The following is a 16,664-nucleotide window of genomic DNA, read 5'->3' as shown; positions in this document are numbered from 1 at the left end:
ATAACCATGGTTTAGTATTGAAATGGGCCTGTATGAATCTGGATCTGATGGATCATTTCCCTCTTTAGGTATTACAGCTATCACTGCTTTCTTTCAGAAACCATCCAGATCTTTATCAGTTTTTTCTCTCCTAGCTTCCAAACTTCCACAGGAATATCATCTATTCCTGGGAACTTTCCTGTAGATTGGTTATTTATTTATTTATTTATTTTTTATTTATTTAACATTTGTTGACCGGGAAAGTCCGACTAGGTTCCACAGATCCTGTTTTCAGCGGAGGCCCGGGGAATGCTCCTGAAGCATGTCTTTAGAATGTGGGAGGAAACCGGAGTACCCAGAGGAAACCCACGTGAACCCAGGGAGAACATACAAACTCCACACAGAAGGCACCCCAGCTGATAATCGAACTGGAGAACCTCTTGCTGAAATTCAGAATTTTCTTCTCATCTCCTGCTATCTTAACTATTAGTAATTGAGCCTCATCTGCCTCTAACCTTGGCATATTTAATTCTTCCGTAACCATTTCCATTTGTATCTTTTCTTGATTTCCATATTTCTCTGCTTTATACAGACTTTTATAGAATTTCTGAAATATTTATAATACCTCTACAGGATCTCTTGTTACCTTCCTTGTTATAGATTCCCTAAATTTGGTGACAGCCCTTTCTACTTTCTGTTGCATGAGTCATTGTGCTAAAAGTTTTTGTGCTCTAGGGTTATTATTAAAAAAAAAAAACAGATGCTTAACAGCAATCTTTCTAAAGTTGTGTATATTATCAAGGTACTCCCTTATTTTCTGCTTAGCATTCTGCAGTTTATCCTCTTCTTGTTCTGTGAGATCCCTGCTATTCTGCAATACTTTAACATTTATCAATATCCCTCTAAATAATTCTTGTTACTTCTTAACCATACCTCTTTCTTTTATTTCCACCCTATGTTTAAACTCCACTTTCATTTTATCCCACTTCCTAGCCACATTTTTAGAAGTCATTTCTATTCTCTTGAATAGCTCATGAATAATCTCCAATACCCATTCCTTAAATTCCTCTTCTTAACATAGGTGGGAAAGTATCAATGTCTCATTTTTATTTCATTATCCTGTGTTTTTATTTTAGTTATTATTGGCACATGATCTGAAATAGTTACTGGGTAAGTATAAAGATTTCAATTAAATGCACATGTTCCTGTGAAATGTAAATTCTGTTTAGCCTAGCCCAGTTTTTATATCTTGGGGAATAATATGTAAATTCACTCAACTCCTATAGTGAAATCACATCTTCCATGAAAAATATTTTCATAAATTTCTTCAAAAATCTACACTCCTTTGTTATACTTTCTCTTCTCCCCCCCCCCCACCCCCAGATATATCTTCACTGCTGCATATCAAATTACAGTCCCCACCTATAAGAAATATTCCTTGTTGATAACTGATTATTTTCCCAGAATGTTCTTAAGCTCCATTATAGCAGTTTTAGTTGGAACATAAATACATGCCAGTATAATACTCCTCCCTTCCCAGTAGCCCCTTAGAAGTACAAATCTACCATTATTATCTTTTTTGTATCCTCTTCTATTACTATTGGAGCTCCTCTTGCAATTAATATAAGTACTCCTGTTTCCTTTGTCCCAGATATTCCGCTGAATAACCATCCTGAAAACCTTTCTTTATCAAATTCACTTGTTCGGTTCTTTCCAAGTGTGTCTCCTGTAACACAGCTATTTGCATTCTACATTTTTAAATATAGTACACTATTCTTTCTTTTTTGTACTTATCTGTATGACCATTGACAATTAAAGACACTACAGAAAGCATCATTGCATTAAAAAGTTATTATTCCCACTTTTTATGTATAACACTTTTTTTTGTTAAATGTCTAGTTCCAACTTTTGTGTTATACACATACCCTGTTTGGCGGGTTGAATTTTTATGTAGTTGTTTCTTCTTGTGTCCATTTGAGCATATGTCACATCTTATAAGAATTTTTGTTTTACTGAAAGCCCTCAAACAGACAAAATCCCCAATACCCCCCTAAAACTTATTAATTTAATACTAACACAAAACTATGTATCTTCAAATGTTGAAGTTTTACCCTCCTAATAGGAACAAATCACAGGAACAACATCCATGGGACCAGATGACATCCCAGGCTGTGTACTACATGAATTACAAAATGAACTGGCACCTCACCTAAGTGTCATGTTTAATCATACCCTCACCTCAGGCTTCATGCCCACTGAGTGGAGCACAGCTACAGTTGTCCCACTCCACAAGGGGGGATCCACCTTGGATTCCGGGAACTACTGCCCTATCAGTCTGATGAGCCTGATCTGCAAGGACATGGAACATATTATCATGGAACTTATAAACAAAGACATTGGCAACCTTAAAACACTGGACCCCACCCAGTTTGGGTTTTTGAAGGGCCAATCTTGTCTCCTGAACCTAACTGACTTCTTCAAATCAGTCTCCAGAGCTGTGGACGAGGGTAAGGCAGTCTACACAGTCTATCTGGACCTCGCCAAGGCCTTTGACACCACCCCACCACTCTGGAGTCATAGATAAACTTACTAAGCTTGGCATTAATCCCTACGTCACTCGATGGGTTGCCAACTGGCTTACTGACAGAACCCACACTGTAAAAGTAGCTGACTCCAAATCCAGCTCCAGACAAGTGACAAGTGGAGTACCTCAGGGTTCAGTGCTGGGACCTCTCTTGTTTGGCATCTACTTCCCTGAAGTACAGACCAACACTAAGGGACTCTGGCTAACAACATTCACAGATGACTGAAAACTGGGAGCCATTACTGAATCCCCAAATGATGCAGATACTGTACAAAAGGGCCTTACAGAAACAGATGCTTGGTGCCAGAGCCATGGGCTCAAGCTCAATGCCAAGAAATGTATACTTATCCCCCTTGGGAAAAAAAAATGTACCCGTGAATTACCACACAGGTGGCAGTACATTAAACACCAAAAGTGTGATAAGAGACTAAGGGACACAGGTGGACAGTGGTCTCACCTTCAGTAACCACATCGCTACAACAGTCAGGAAATCCTATGTGGCAAACCTTATCAGTAAGAGCTTTTTATCAAGAAAAAAGGAGGTCATTATCCCACTGTACTCATCCCTCATTAGACCCATTATAGAATACAACGCCTCATTTGGTATGTACCTCTCAAGACATCTGTAACAACTGGAAAGCCTGCAGAAATGTCTCACTAAAAGAATCACAGGCCTAAAGCAGATGCCCTATGCTGACCGCCTTAAAAATCTCCAGCTATACTCTGTCGCATATCATCTACTCCGAGGCGATCTCTGCTTAACATACAAAGCCATGTCAAACCCAGAGCTGTAGGACATGCTACACTTAAAGAAATCCCAATCACTCAGAGCCACACACTCCAGGGATCTAAACCTTGTCATCACAATAAACAAAACATGTTCAGGGATAGGTTCCTGACCTAAAGACTCCCCAGACTCTGGAATAGACTGCCCATACATATCAAGCAGAGCGCCTCTTTGGCCCTCTTCAAAAGGAACCTTGATGATTGGATGGAAGAAAGGAAATTCACCCGGGGGATCACGTCAGTCGCCCTGCTAGACAGGGGTCCAGGAAAGTAAATAGTGCAGGAAGAAATGGACAGGGAATTGTTATGGCTAGGCTTGTATAGGCCCTAGGGCTGATAGCCTTGTACCAACCTATGAACCTAAATGTTGCAATCTGACACCGCACCTCCAGACTTGAGTTAACCTAAAAGAAAGATTATCCATGCTAAGACACATGGTGCAGCCTGTGCTTCTGCTAAGTGCTAACTGGTTTTATCTTATCTTTATAGCTCTTCCAGGCTGGGAAAACCTCTGAATGCTTTCAGTGAACATCATCTCCTAGCCAGTTTCTCTTTTCTTTTTTCCCCCTAGCCAATCACTCTCCACCAGATTGTAACCAATTTCTCTTTATCAGATTGTCTCCATGGGAACATGAGAACCAGACAGCCAGTTTCTCATTATCAGATTGTTTCCATGGAGACATGAGAACCAGACAGTCAATTTCTCTTTATCAGACTGCTTCCATGGAGACACGAGGGTCAGATACAGAATTGCTACTAAGCATACATTCATTTGCTAGAAAAAATTCTCATAATATATAATATTCTTTTTCATTTACTTGCTTCCTCTTAAAACGTATTACTAAATCAATCTAAGGTCCTTAATCTAGTCATTCCCCCATGCAAGAATGAGGAAAACACACATTCATTTTTCTTTTTTCATGCTCTTTTAATCAGTTCTTTTTTTTATTCATTTACATTGCAGTGCCTACATTTCTTAAAACTGAACAAGAAGAAAGAAATGAGAAATAAAGGGAAAAAAAGAATGGCAGCACCTATTTACAATCTCCATTACACTTAAATAACTGAGAAAACTTTACTATATATATTGCAAAGAAAATCATGAAAAGAAAACCATACACCACAAAAATAGTACTATTAAGAAAAATGTTTTCTTTACTTACAGTTAATTTTCTCCCCTCTCTTCCCCTCCCCAAAGCATTTTAACAAACATTTATGACATGAAGTAGGGCATATACTTTACAATCCCCCACAAGTCCAACAAATTCTGAAAAAATCCAATATTTCCAGATTTTCCTGTTTAGTCATATTTCACAAATATAATTATTGCATTGTAATCCACATTAATTTACTGGTTTTATGATTGTTCATCTCCATCTTCCAAATATTGTGTCTGCTTTATTTACAACATATTCTTGATTTTTCTAATCACTTCTTTTGCTCCCCCTTCCTTTTCTCCAACATTTTCCACTGAAACAATGGAAAGGGTTTCACAGGTACAGTCTCTCTGTGGTCTTTATTACCAGAAGAACAAGAAGCAGAATTTCCTTTCTGTTTCACAGCTCACTTTTTGTTGGACAAACTTTTATATTTCTTCCTTAGCATGTACTTTATCAAAAAATGATGCTGTCCCTCCAGGGAAAAATACCTCGAGGACATCTGGGCACAGCAGTTTGAATCTCACACCTGTGTCTCAACCTTAATAGTGGAACAAATTTATTCCTCTTCTGCCTGATGTACAAGCAATAATTCTCCACAAACACTTTGCTGTCACCCACTTTTAGTATTTTGTCCTTCTACCACAGTTTTGTCAAAATCACCTCCTTCTGGTGGTAGGATTGTATCATTACTATTAAAGGTCTATGTTGCTTTCTCATAGCCAGGTTTGGAGCATACACATGATGTGCCCTTTCAACTAACAACTCCTTCTCTGGAATACCAGTCCAGTTGCTATTTGTGCTTTCATAAAATGAATGCAGTCTGTTCCTTCCAGCTTCTCTGGTATAGGGAAACCCTGAGATTTCAGCTAAGTGCTATGTCCTCTAATTCTATTATTTTTTTAAACATCTTCCTGAGCAATCTTATATTCAGCCAACCTTTTTTTATTTCAGCCTCTGATTTTTGCAGCATTATCACCTCATCTGAATATCTGTTTAAAGCTTCTTCCATTTATTCCAGGGTTTTGTTGTTTATGTTGATATACTCCATCAGTGTTTTGTTTATTTTAACCAGGTCTGCGTGCAGTTGTCTTACATCTTCCTGTAGGTTACTGGAAGCCATCTCTAGAGGTTGCATTGCTTTTTGCTGAACAGCTGCAGAACTTTCCCCAGTCAGTGTTTCTTCCACACTTTTCATAGCTGATTTTTCCAGGTGCTCTGTATTTCTTTTTTCCTGGCAATCAGGCAGTGCACTTACTAGCCAGTTACTGAAATGTATACATAAACACAAAAGTCTAGTGGCTTTCTCTGTTAAGTTTCTGTTTTCACACTGGGAGATCTAGAGTCAAGCTGTTACTCAGTGTACAGCCATCTTGGAAGTCCAATTCCATTTGAATCCTTGGGAAAAAAATGTCTCTAGACATAACTTCTTTTGATGTTTTTCTATTTCATTTACATATGTTAAGGTCACCTGAAAAGGTCAGCCACAAGTGTCTTTTTATATTGTTATTAGTACACCCCTGTTCCCCCAGTGCAATCTTCCTGGGATTTTTTTTGTTTTGTTTCCTGGATTAACTTATCTAATTAGTGCTGATTAACTTATCTAGTTAGCGCTGACCCGACAGCATGCAGAATCCTTAGTGTTAGTTATTCAGGAATGGTTTGCAGTGATGCATTACAGATGCATTTTCTTCCTGCAATGAAGATAAGCTAATACATTTTTGATCAGGTTTTTCCACCTTGAAAATATCATCTCTACTGAAGCATAGATCATAACTGCAGATCTGGACCACCTGGATTACCTCAGCTACCCAATTCCTTTCCTCCCCTTCCTCCTTTCTTCAACATACAGTAATAATCTGAAGACGAAAAGATATCTGTACATGTTAGTTGATGAATGAAAACAGACCCAGGACAAACCTAGTGGATAAGTGCCTTTCTCCACTCTGGCTTAGAGAAAGCACATTTCCAGACAGAATTATTTCCTGACAATGGTTGAAACATGATGACTGAATGAGAGAAGGCTGTCTACTTAAGTACCCTTGTCTCTTATGGGTGTTTGTGTCTGAAGAAACCAAAGATAAACAGCTCCTGAATTCCTGGGGAAAACATTACCCTAAATAGGGTTGGTTCCTTTTATGAGACTTAGAACAACTATGTAGGTGTTTTGATAGTATGTCAAGGAACCTGGTGGCAGTAAGATGAAGCAGTTTAATACTAACAGGAGTTAATGAGGAGTTAATGGTAGTGAATGGTAGCCCACATGTACAAAAGAGTAACTGTCAAAATGTTATTAATCTCCTGTATCTGGAAAAAGGGGCTGCATACGTTGATGATAAATGTGAGCAATGTTGTTAACCTGAGGGGTTAAAGGAGGTATTCTTTTATGAATTTTTAGTTCCAGCAGGACTCTCAGCTTCACAAGCAATAATGCCCAAAAGGGTGTGTGTTACTGTGTAAATAACTTATGCCCAGGGGTGTTCTGAGGCCCAATGCCACAAGTAGAGGGTCTCTACATCCCTGGAGGGGTGTTATTTACACAATGGTACACCCCCTGGTGGGCATTATTGTGCTTAGAAAATGGGCTATCTGTTAAATTGTTTTATATTTGTTTGTTTTTTTTACTTGCTATATATATTTTTTTAATATTTCTGATGTAAAATAGTTCCTTTGCCTAATGTTTCAAACCTGCTGTAGTATATATAACTGTTATTGGAATATTTTACATCCAAAATATAAGTCTGATAAGCATTTAATGTCTACATATACTCTTTCTCTCACACACGCACACACAAACATACATAAGTGATGTACCTTTAAAAACACACAAGATTAAACTCAGTTAATAAAGCCACCCATTAAAAGTTTCAGCCATCTATACCTCTCGATTGTCCAGATTTTCAAAGAAAGTCCAGATTTTTAACTCATTTTTGGACTGTTTCTCAAAATTTGTAGTTTGCTGGCAAATCACTTGGAGTTGAAGTCAATAAATAATGACGTATTTGAGTTTCAAACTTTATATTTGTTAGAAAATGCTTGCTAAAACAAATCCTGTTATTCTAGCAACATTTGAAGTTTATAATTTATTTATTTTACATTTGTTGACCAGGAAAGTCCTTCTGGGCACAAAGGCCTATTTTCAGCAGAGACCCAAGGAGAAAAACCCCAGCACATGCAGTACAAACAAAATCTTTAAGTTATACAATATCAGCAATGTCAGACAGAATATGATTACAATAAATTTTACAATGTAAAATTTTCAAGATAAAACCAAGTGCTGCTACCGTCCAAAGGTACACGTCCCAGAGAAGAAAAACGCTCATATAAAATCTGAAGAAGCATGCCGGTGTAGCATTTGAAAGCGCTTATTTTTATTAAATTTGGATTTTATACATAACGTGGTGGTCGTGTCCAGTCTTTTTTCTATGAATGTAAAATTTTACAATGTCCAAGAGCAATATTTAAAATCGGTGCCTATTTCTGTGCCTTTGTCCTCCCATTATTTTATGTTTTGTCCAGATTTCTTGAGCTAAGAGTTTGAGATGTGTGCATACCTTAATTGCTGCCACTACTCCATCTCGATCTTTCTCACTTCCACTACATGCAGCCAGAAACATAAACACACACACACACACACAAACGTATATGCTTTTTTTTTTACTATTTGTTTTAGTTTTTCATTTGCTAAACAGCTAAAGCACTGCTTTGTGAGTATAACATAATGGTGACCATTAGCTTTTTTACAGTCCGGGCTCCACTGCAGCTTAATATGCTGCCATGAAGGGGTAGACTAGTTTTTCTGCGGGAATTACATGTACATTAAATCCCTGCTGGAGAACGTTGGTTCTCCAATCAGAGTTTAATGTACAGTTTGCCCATTCTCTAAAATGAGGTAAAGGAGCTGCTAACCTAATGCGTAGATTCTTTAAGGTCATGATGGACTGTTTGCTTTTGATGCAGAACAGAGGAACAACTGACTTGTGGAATTCTGTGAGTACTAGAAAGCCTGTTTTCTGCTGAGAATTCTTTCCAGCCTTTTTCTACCTTTTAACCTCAAGAGGGAGTGAACTTTTTTAGGAGATCATCTGTAAACTGTATTTCTGGTTACAGAAAAACTCCTAAGAATGTACTGTGTTTCCTTTTTGTTTGATTTTTGGAAAAATGATACAAAGAACTAAGATAAACATGGAAATGTGCTGTGTTCTGTTATCCAGAGTTGAACTCAGCCCCAGACTACTTTTTATGTGTTATGTGAAATATGAAATGACAACTTTGCTTTTCTGTTTGCCTTATAAAACCAGTGAATCTTTAATGGAATAGACTGATTTATTTATTTTTTTTCAAAAATTGAAAACACACGCAGGACCTTGCTGCACAACCCATTTGAGTCCTACTGCTTCTGCCATACCATATCTTTCACTTGGCAGTTTGAGAACAAATCACCACTGTTTCTATAAGTATAGCTCTGCATTACAAGTTATGAAGGATGTCCATCCTTATTATTCAAGACCTTGCATCACAAGCCTTCCATATCAGCTAAAACAGTCTTAATTGTCATTACTGTTCATTCAACACATTCAGAGATGAATGGCATTGATCATTTAATGATCTGGCCTTAACTTAATTGTATTATCACATATTTGAAAAATAACCCTGTACATAAACCTTGCCACTGTTACCTCCCTAAGTGTGTTTTCCTTTTACTTCAACATTCCCCCTCCACTGTGCATTTTCCTTTCTTCTGCTTTCCCTTCTGTGATGCCCTGTGCAGCATCCTAAAATATCTTTCAGATAATTTATTTTTGTATAAAGTCAGACTTATGTAAGCTTTTTGTAAGTCTTAACAAATATGTGATTTTAATGACATTGTCACTACTGTAACAGATGTGTGCACACCTTTAAAACTGTCATATTTGATTGCTATCAGACTCTCATATGTATATGAAATAGTCTGGCTTCTTGTATAGTACTGCATAGTCTGAAAGAAAACACTGATGCATCTGGTGGCATAAAGTCCCGAGTCCCAACTATGTGTTGTGTTGTCAAATACCAAATGTTATATATCAGATGTAATAAGTGAGTCATTATGTCATTTATTTCAAACAATGCCACTACAATTTCTCTGTGAAATAGAAGCTATGCATACAGTAATTCAGTTTGTTCCTGACTGTAAATGGTGTAGTGTGCTACGTTTTTGTATGTCACAAGAGAAGATGCCCTAAAAGTTTATAATACAAGTAAGTTTCAAAGGGAGAGTACTACTTTAATGAGAAAAGAGTTTTATTTATTTGTATTTATTTATTATTTGTTAACCAGGAACGTCTGACTTGGAACATATACAATTTTCAACAGAGACCTGGGAGAAACACTCCAGGCACATGCCTTTGAATGTGGGAGGAAACCGGAGCACCTGGAAGAAGCCAACACAAATGCAGGGAGGACATGCAGACTCTGCACAGAAGGCACTCTAACCAAGAATCGAACCGGAGAACCTCTTGCTGTGAGGTGACAACACTACCGTTGCACCACTGCACCCTCCAAATATATTCATATATTATACATATGTTCATAGTTACCATGAGCTAAGGAAAAAAACTGCCATATACCTACAACTTGTTTTTCGTAGGGGCACATGGTCTGATTGAGTCTAGAGATATTTATGATAGCAAATTAAAAAATTGGGTTATAAACTACATGACTCTTTAGTAAAAGACAGAATCATGTGATACCTGAATGATTACAGAAGGAACAGATTGTTGAAATAATCAGAATTAATGTTAAAGTGACTAATATGTATATAGCAAGTGAAATTACTTTAGCACAGTTAGAATCTGAAGTGTGTAAAGCTGCCAGTGAGATGGAGAAACTGAAAACAAGTAACATGAGTCATGAGAGGTTTGGAAAGCAAGAAATATCAAAAATACACTGTTGATACAAATGCAATAAAAATAAGTGTCCTGCAAGTAATCAAATATGTAGACATTGTGAAAAAATAAGAAGTTATGTACCTACCATAACGTTCCATGTTAGTTGTCTTCTCTCGCCTTCTTTCTTGCTTGATGGGTTCGGAGCCGATCCCTCGGCTCCGACTCGGCACTTGCTAAGCTCGAGAGTCACTTTTACCAGCTCGAGGCAGCCCCATATCCCATGATGCAAGGCGGTAAGTACCCAGATCTCGTTTGCTGACAAAGGGCAATAGCACCAAGCATAAAATACTTCCCAAAGGAAGAAAGAAAACTTACAGATGGAAGAAGGACCAGGTCTGAATGGTCTTCAGCATAACAGTTTCTGATAACAAGGTCTGTCCAGGCCAGGGGGAAGGAGGGAGGGTCGCAAGAAAGAAGGCGAGAGAAGACAACTAACATGGAACGTTATGGTAGGTACATAACTTCTTAATGTTAAGTTGTCAATCTCGCCTTCATTCTTGCTTGATGGGACCGCGTCCCTAGCACCTCTATCCTGGGTGGCTCAATGGAACAAACTCTTGAGGACTGTAGAGCCAAAACTGGCTCTGTCCCTGGAGGCCAAGTCCAATTTGTAATGAGAAACAAAAGTGTGAGGAGTAGCCCAAGTGGCCGCTGCACAAATAGTGTCTAAAGGAAGTCTAGCTTGAAAAGCTGTAGAAGTAGCTAAGCTCCTAGTTGAATGTGCTTTAGGTTTTGAGCACAGCTGTTTTCCCTGAGCGATAAATTTCAGAGATGACCTAAGAAAGCCATCTGGACAAGGTCACTTTAGAAACAGGAAGGCCTTTTTTATTATCCGCATAGGAAACAAAAAGTTGATCAGATTTTCTAAATTTTTTTGTTCTGTCCAAATAATATCTAAGTTGACGGTGGACATCAAGATAATGTAGCTTTTGTTCAGCTCTATCTGAATAGTTAGGGAAAAATACAGGAGATCAATGGATTGATTCAAATTGTTCTTTGAAGCGACCTTAGGTAAAAAGGTTGGGTTAGTTCTCAAAGATACTCTGTCTTTGTGAAAAACCAAATGGGGGGTCGAACCGAAAGAGCATGAAGTTCAGACACCCTCCTGGCAGATGTAATAGCCACTAGGAATAAAGTTTTCCAAGAAAGATATTTCAGGAACAAGAAACAGCTGGCTCGAAGGGGAAGAATCAAGGATGTCAGCACTAAATTTAGATCCCACTGAGGAGGAGGATTCCTGATTGGAGGCTTTAGTAGGAAAATTCCTTTCAAGAAGGCCCTGCAGAGCCTATGGGACATAATATTATGATCTGCTATCCCGACATGAAAATTGGAAATAGCAGCCAATTGAACTCTGACTGTGGAAGAAGAGGAGCCTGCATGAAAAATCTCTGCTAAGAAGTCCAGGACTGCCTGAACAGGGGCAGTAAAGGATCAATATTCTGGGCCTTAGCCCAATAAGAGAAACGCTTCCATTTGCTTGTATAAATCCTCCTGGTAGAGGATTTTAGCGGTTACTATGATGTCTCTAACTGGGTTAGAGATCAAAGGAAGCCTGGCTAAGGAAGGAAGTGGAGCAACCATGCTGTGAGGTTGAGAGAAGGGATTGACTGGTGCAGCTGACCCGATTGGTGAATCAGAAGATCTGGCACTGGGTCCAGATGCCACGGCTGCACCAAAAGGTGATGATGGAGGAACGGGAACCAAACTTGTCGAGGCCAGTAAGGGGCAATGAGAATCAATTTGGCTCTCAAAACGGTAGCTTTCTGGATCACCTGAGGGATCAGGGGAAATGGAGGGAAGGCATAAAGAAGTCCCTGGGGCCAATCCTGGGTCAGAGCGTCTCTTGGGGGATGGCCTGATAGAGGGAAGAGGCTGAAGAAGTCTGGGCATTTGCTGTTTTGGGGAGTAGCAAAAAGATCGCAACATGGACGACCCCATTCCAGAAAAATCTCTTCCGCTATAGATTGCTTGAGAGACCACTCGTGAGGCATGAGAATAGCTCTGCTCAATCTGTCCGCTACAATGTTGGTTTTCCCAGGGATATGCGTTGCTACCAGAAACCGATGAGAGGAGATCGCCCATTGCCATAGTCTGAGCGCTTCTCGACACAAGGGTAGGACTTGGTTCCGCCCTGTTTGTTGATATACCAAACTACAGACATGTTGTCTGTGTGGACTGCAATTGTCCCTACGGGAAGAAAGTCGTTGAGGGCTTGCAACGTTAAAAGCACTGCTCTCATCTCCAGGACATTTATGTGCAGATGGTACTCGAACGGCTGCCACGTCCCATGAACCATCCTGCCCTGATAATGACCCCCACCCGATCAGGGAGGCATCCGTGGTGACAGTGGCTATCGGGGATGGGGGTACAAAGTACCTGCCTTGGTGAACCTGAGGCGATGTGATCCACCAAGCAAGATGCTCTTTGCATGTCTGTGTCACCAGAATCTGGTGACGCATTGGAAGTTGCTGGTATGACCATTGTGTGAACAGCATCCACTGAAGAAGGCGCATGTAGAATCGAGCCAGGGGAAGAAGAGTAATGGCCGCAGCCATGAGACCTAATACCTTTAGAACCATTCTGGCCTGTACTTTCTTGCTGGCCAGAATGATCTTGACATGACTCTGAATGTCTGAAACACTTTGATCTGTAAGGGTAGCTGACATCCGAACAGTGTTTAAGTTTGCGCCTATGAAGGTAATAGACTGGCAGGGCGATAAGGATGACTTTTCGAAGTTGATTGAGATGCCCAAATGAGAACAAAGGTCTATTGTGTAATCCCTGGCTTGTATAAGCTGATGCCTGGTGGTGGCTGACAGGAGCCAGTCGTCGAGATACGGAAACACCTGGAATCCTTGACGTCTCAGGTGAGCCGTGACCACTGCCATGCATTTGGTGAACACTCTGGGGCTGTAGTGAGACCAAAGGGCAGGGCTCTGAACTGGAAATGACTGGACCCCAGCCGAAAGCGGAGAAATCTCCTGGAGCGCCTGTGAATTTTGATGTGATAGTACGCATCCTGAAGATCTATTGAGCACATCCAGTTGTCCTTCTGTAAGAAGGGCAGAATTGACTGAAGAGTGACCATTCGAATCTTGTCTTCCTGACAGACTTGTTGAGTCTGCTGAGATCCAATATTGGTCTCCAGTCTCCGTCTTTTGGGGACCAAAAAGAACCTTGAGTAGATTCCGGCTCTGAATGGTCTATTGTAACTGGCTGAATGGCTCTTTTGCAGTAGTTTTGAGACTTCTAACTCTGCAACCTCCCTTAGACCGGGTGGTACGCCTGGAAGGGAACTTGAGGGGAAGGGACTTTCCTCGAAAGGAATTATGTAACCCTTGGATATGATCGACTGTACCCATCTGTCTTGAGTGAGGGAATGCCAGGCTTCTGGGTACAGTGATAATCTTCCCCCGACTGCCTCCAAGGAGGGACAGCCGGGCAACACCTCAGGGATGCTGAAAGGGCTTGTCAGAGAGAGGCTCCCTGTTTCCCTGGTTTTTCGGACCCCTCTGCCTCTAGAGCTGCCTGTTGTTGTTACCCCTCTGCCTCTAGGGGTAAACTGACCACGTGAATCCGGCGTGACTCCTTGGGATTTACGGAACCACATTTTCCCACCTTTCTGTCCTTTGGGATAAGGTCTAGAAGGGGTGGAAAAACGGACTCCAACAGCAGAAAGAGTCTTGCCGTCCTGTTCGCACCTGGTCAAGGTTTCCTTCACCTGAGGGCCAAACAAAGCTGACCCATCAAAGGGAGAATTTGTGAAGGACGCCTTAAAGGGATCCGCAAAATCACATAGCCGCATCCAGGCTGGGCGTCTAAGAGCCACACCTATACCTACGGCTATACTCGCTCCATCCGCAGCATAAGATATTAGCCGCATGGAGGAGTTTGCAATGGAATTGAGGGTTCCTAGCTGCGAAGCAATTTTTTCTTGAGCCCCTGCAGCTGTAGGATCCTGAACTACTTCACCCAGCTCCTTAAGGATATCCCTCTGGAGTCTGGTGAAGTGACATAGGTAATTCAGCGAACGCATAGCAAAGGTCGCTGAGGAAAACATCCGCCACTGCACCTATCCATGGTCCTAGAGTCCTTATTAGGAGGATGGACGGGCACGGAAGGATCTGCAAGTTCCTTTTTGGTGGCCGCAGCCACCACCATGGCATCAGCGGGACATCCTTAGTGAGGAATTGCTTGTCACACGGGCAGTGATAAATTTTGAAGGCCTCCTAGGGACTGGCTCTACAGAGTCAGGAGCTGCCCACGCCTTCGTGCAATAACCTGCATAAGGGGTCGAAAGGCGGAGACACCCAGGAGGTGGAGGCCGAGATCCAAACGCCTCTAGGTATACTGACTCATCCTCAGAGGGATTGTTGGTGGGCCAGTTTCCCCTCTGTTTCAGGAGTTCTAGGATGTCTGAGAAGGAGACATCCTCAGAGGGGATCTAGGGGATCCCTCTGACTCATCAAAGTCAGTATCCAAGTGACAGACTCGGGAGTCTACATGCTTCCTCTTACAAGTCCTCTTCCTAGGAGGATCTCCAAACATCAGGAGAATCCTCGGAAGAGGGGGAAATTCCCAATGGGGAAACCTGAGGCGGAGGATCTCTGGGTCCTGTAGCAAGAGAAGTAGCAGAGATGTCAACAGGTACTATAGAGGGAGGAGCTACGGGAACAGACTGCTGACTGATACCAGTGGCCAGTACACTCTTCATCACCTCGAATGCTCCCTCCCAGGCAGGTCCGAGAGAACCCGGCCCAAGAGCTAGGAACTCCAGGGACCACCGAAGGGAAGTCTCCGAGGCAGATGTCGGAGCCGAGCTCACCAAGGCCGAGGCTCCAAGGGGAAGAGCGGTTCGGACAAGGGTCCGATGCCACTCACCCCTCGGAGGAGACCATGGAAGCCCGACCACCGAATCCCTCTAAGGAAGGTCTCAAGAGGAGATAAGAGTAGAGGCTGAAGGAACAGAAGGGGTATCCGTCCTCCAGCCGTAGCAGTAACCATTCCCGAAGACTCCAACTCCAAGCTCTGGGGTAGAGTTGAAGGAGGAACTGTAACGGGTGTGGACCAACAGTCGCCTGTTGAGACGGACTATATAACATTTGGGCCAGTACCTGTGACTTAAGTAATCTACTGACCACTCTCTCTAGGTCATGATCTGACAGTCTGGATGACCTTGAAGATCGGCTCCGATGGCTCCGTTCGAAGAAGAGGTGAAGCCGAGCGAAAGTATCGGCTCCAAGGAAGGAGACCTCGACCTCTTCCTGGAATGAGCCATCGGAGCCGATACTATAGATCCTGTCGGAGCCGACTCGGAGCCGACAGGAAGCTCGATGTATCGGCTCCAGCCGGAGCCGATACAGCCACCAAAGTAACGGTGTCGGAGCCGATCGGAGCCGACACCGGTGCCTGTGCCACATGGGTGTCGGAACCGATCGGAGCCGACACCAAGTGGTCGATACAGATTCGGCACCGATAGCCATCGGTGCCGAAGGCTAAGCCAGAATCGGCTCCAGCCGAGCCGATCTCGACTCGAACGAAGTCGGAGCCGAGGCCGCAGGCTTAGACACAGAAGCCTGGGCCTTGGAAGATTTAACTGATTTAGATGGAGCCGACTTAGCCGGAGAGCCCTCCGCTTAAGAAGGCCCCTAAGGATCAGTTTGTTGTCTTTCCTGCAGGACTCTCTGGCGGAAGGAATGACAAATAGCACAGGAGTCCTGCAGGTGAAGAGGCCCCAGGCAATACAGGCAAGAAGTGTGACCATCTGTCAGAGACATCTTCTGACAGCACGAGTCACACTTCTTAAAACCTGAGACCCTCTCCTTTGACATGGTGCTTAACACAAACACACACACACACCAGTCAAAAATTAACTTAAATAAAATACCAAAAGGTATTTGTATAAAAAAACACACACACCCTAACAGGGAGGGGATGGGATGGGTAAAGTTTGACTAAAATAAATTAGAAAAGACAGGGATTTTCTGTCACAAAATGTAAATAATTAACTAATAACTAATAATTAAGGGTTTTTTAAGAAAAAGGGGCTTAAATATTCAAAAAGTGAATCACTTACCAGGAGCTGGTAAAAGGAGGACCTCATAAGTTTAAGCGGCAAACGAGATCTGGGTACTTACCGCCTTGCATCATGGGATATGGGGCTGCCTCGAGCTGGTAAAAGTGACTCTCGAGCTTAGCAAGTGCCGAGTCGGAGCCGAGGGATCGGCT

General features: G+C 41.8%; 1 long non-coding RNA gene across 1 annotated transcript in view; it reads right to left on the bottom strand.

The window, feature by feature from the left end:
* Nucleotides 1-16,664, bottom strand: part of LOC122811998 — a 483,074-nt gene that overhangs the window by 357,992 nt on the left and 108,418 nt on the right. The window lies entirely within an intron of this gene.

The sequence above is a fragment of the Protopterus annectens genome, chromosome 1.part1 (assembly GCF_019279795.1).
Source record: "Protopterus annectens isolate FY-2018-M chromosome 1.part1, PAN1.0, whole genome shotgun sequence".
Classification (NCBI taxonomy): Eukaryota; Metazoa; Chordata; order Ceratodontiformes; family Protopteridae; genus Protopterus; species Protopterus annectens.
Note: the sequence above shows the minus strand (reverse complement) of the source record. Positions and strands in the feature narration are given on the sequence as shown.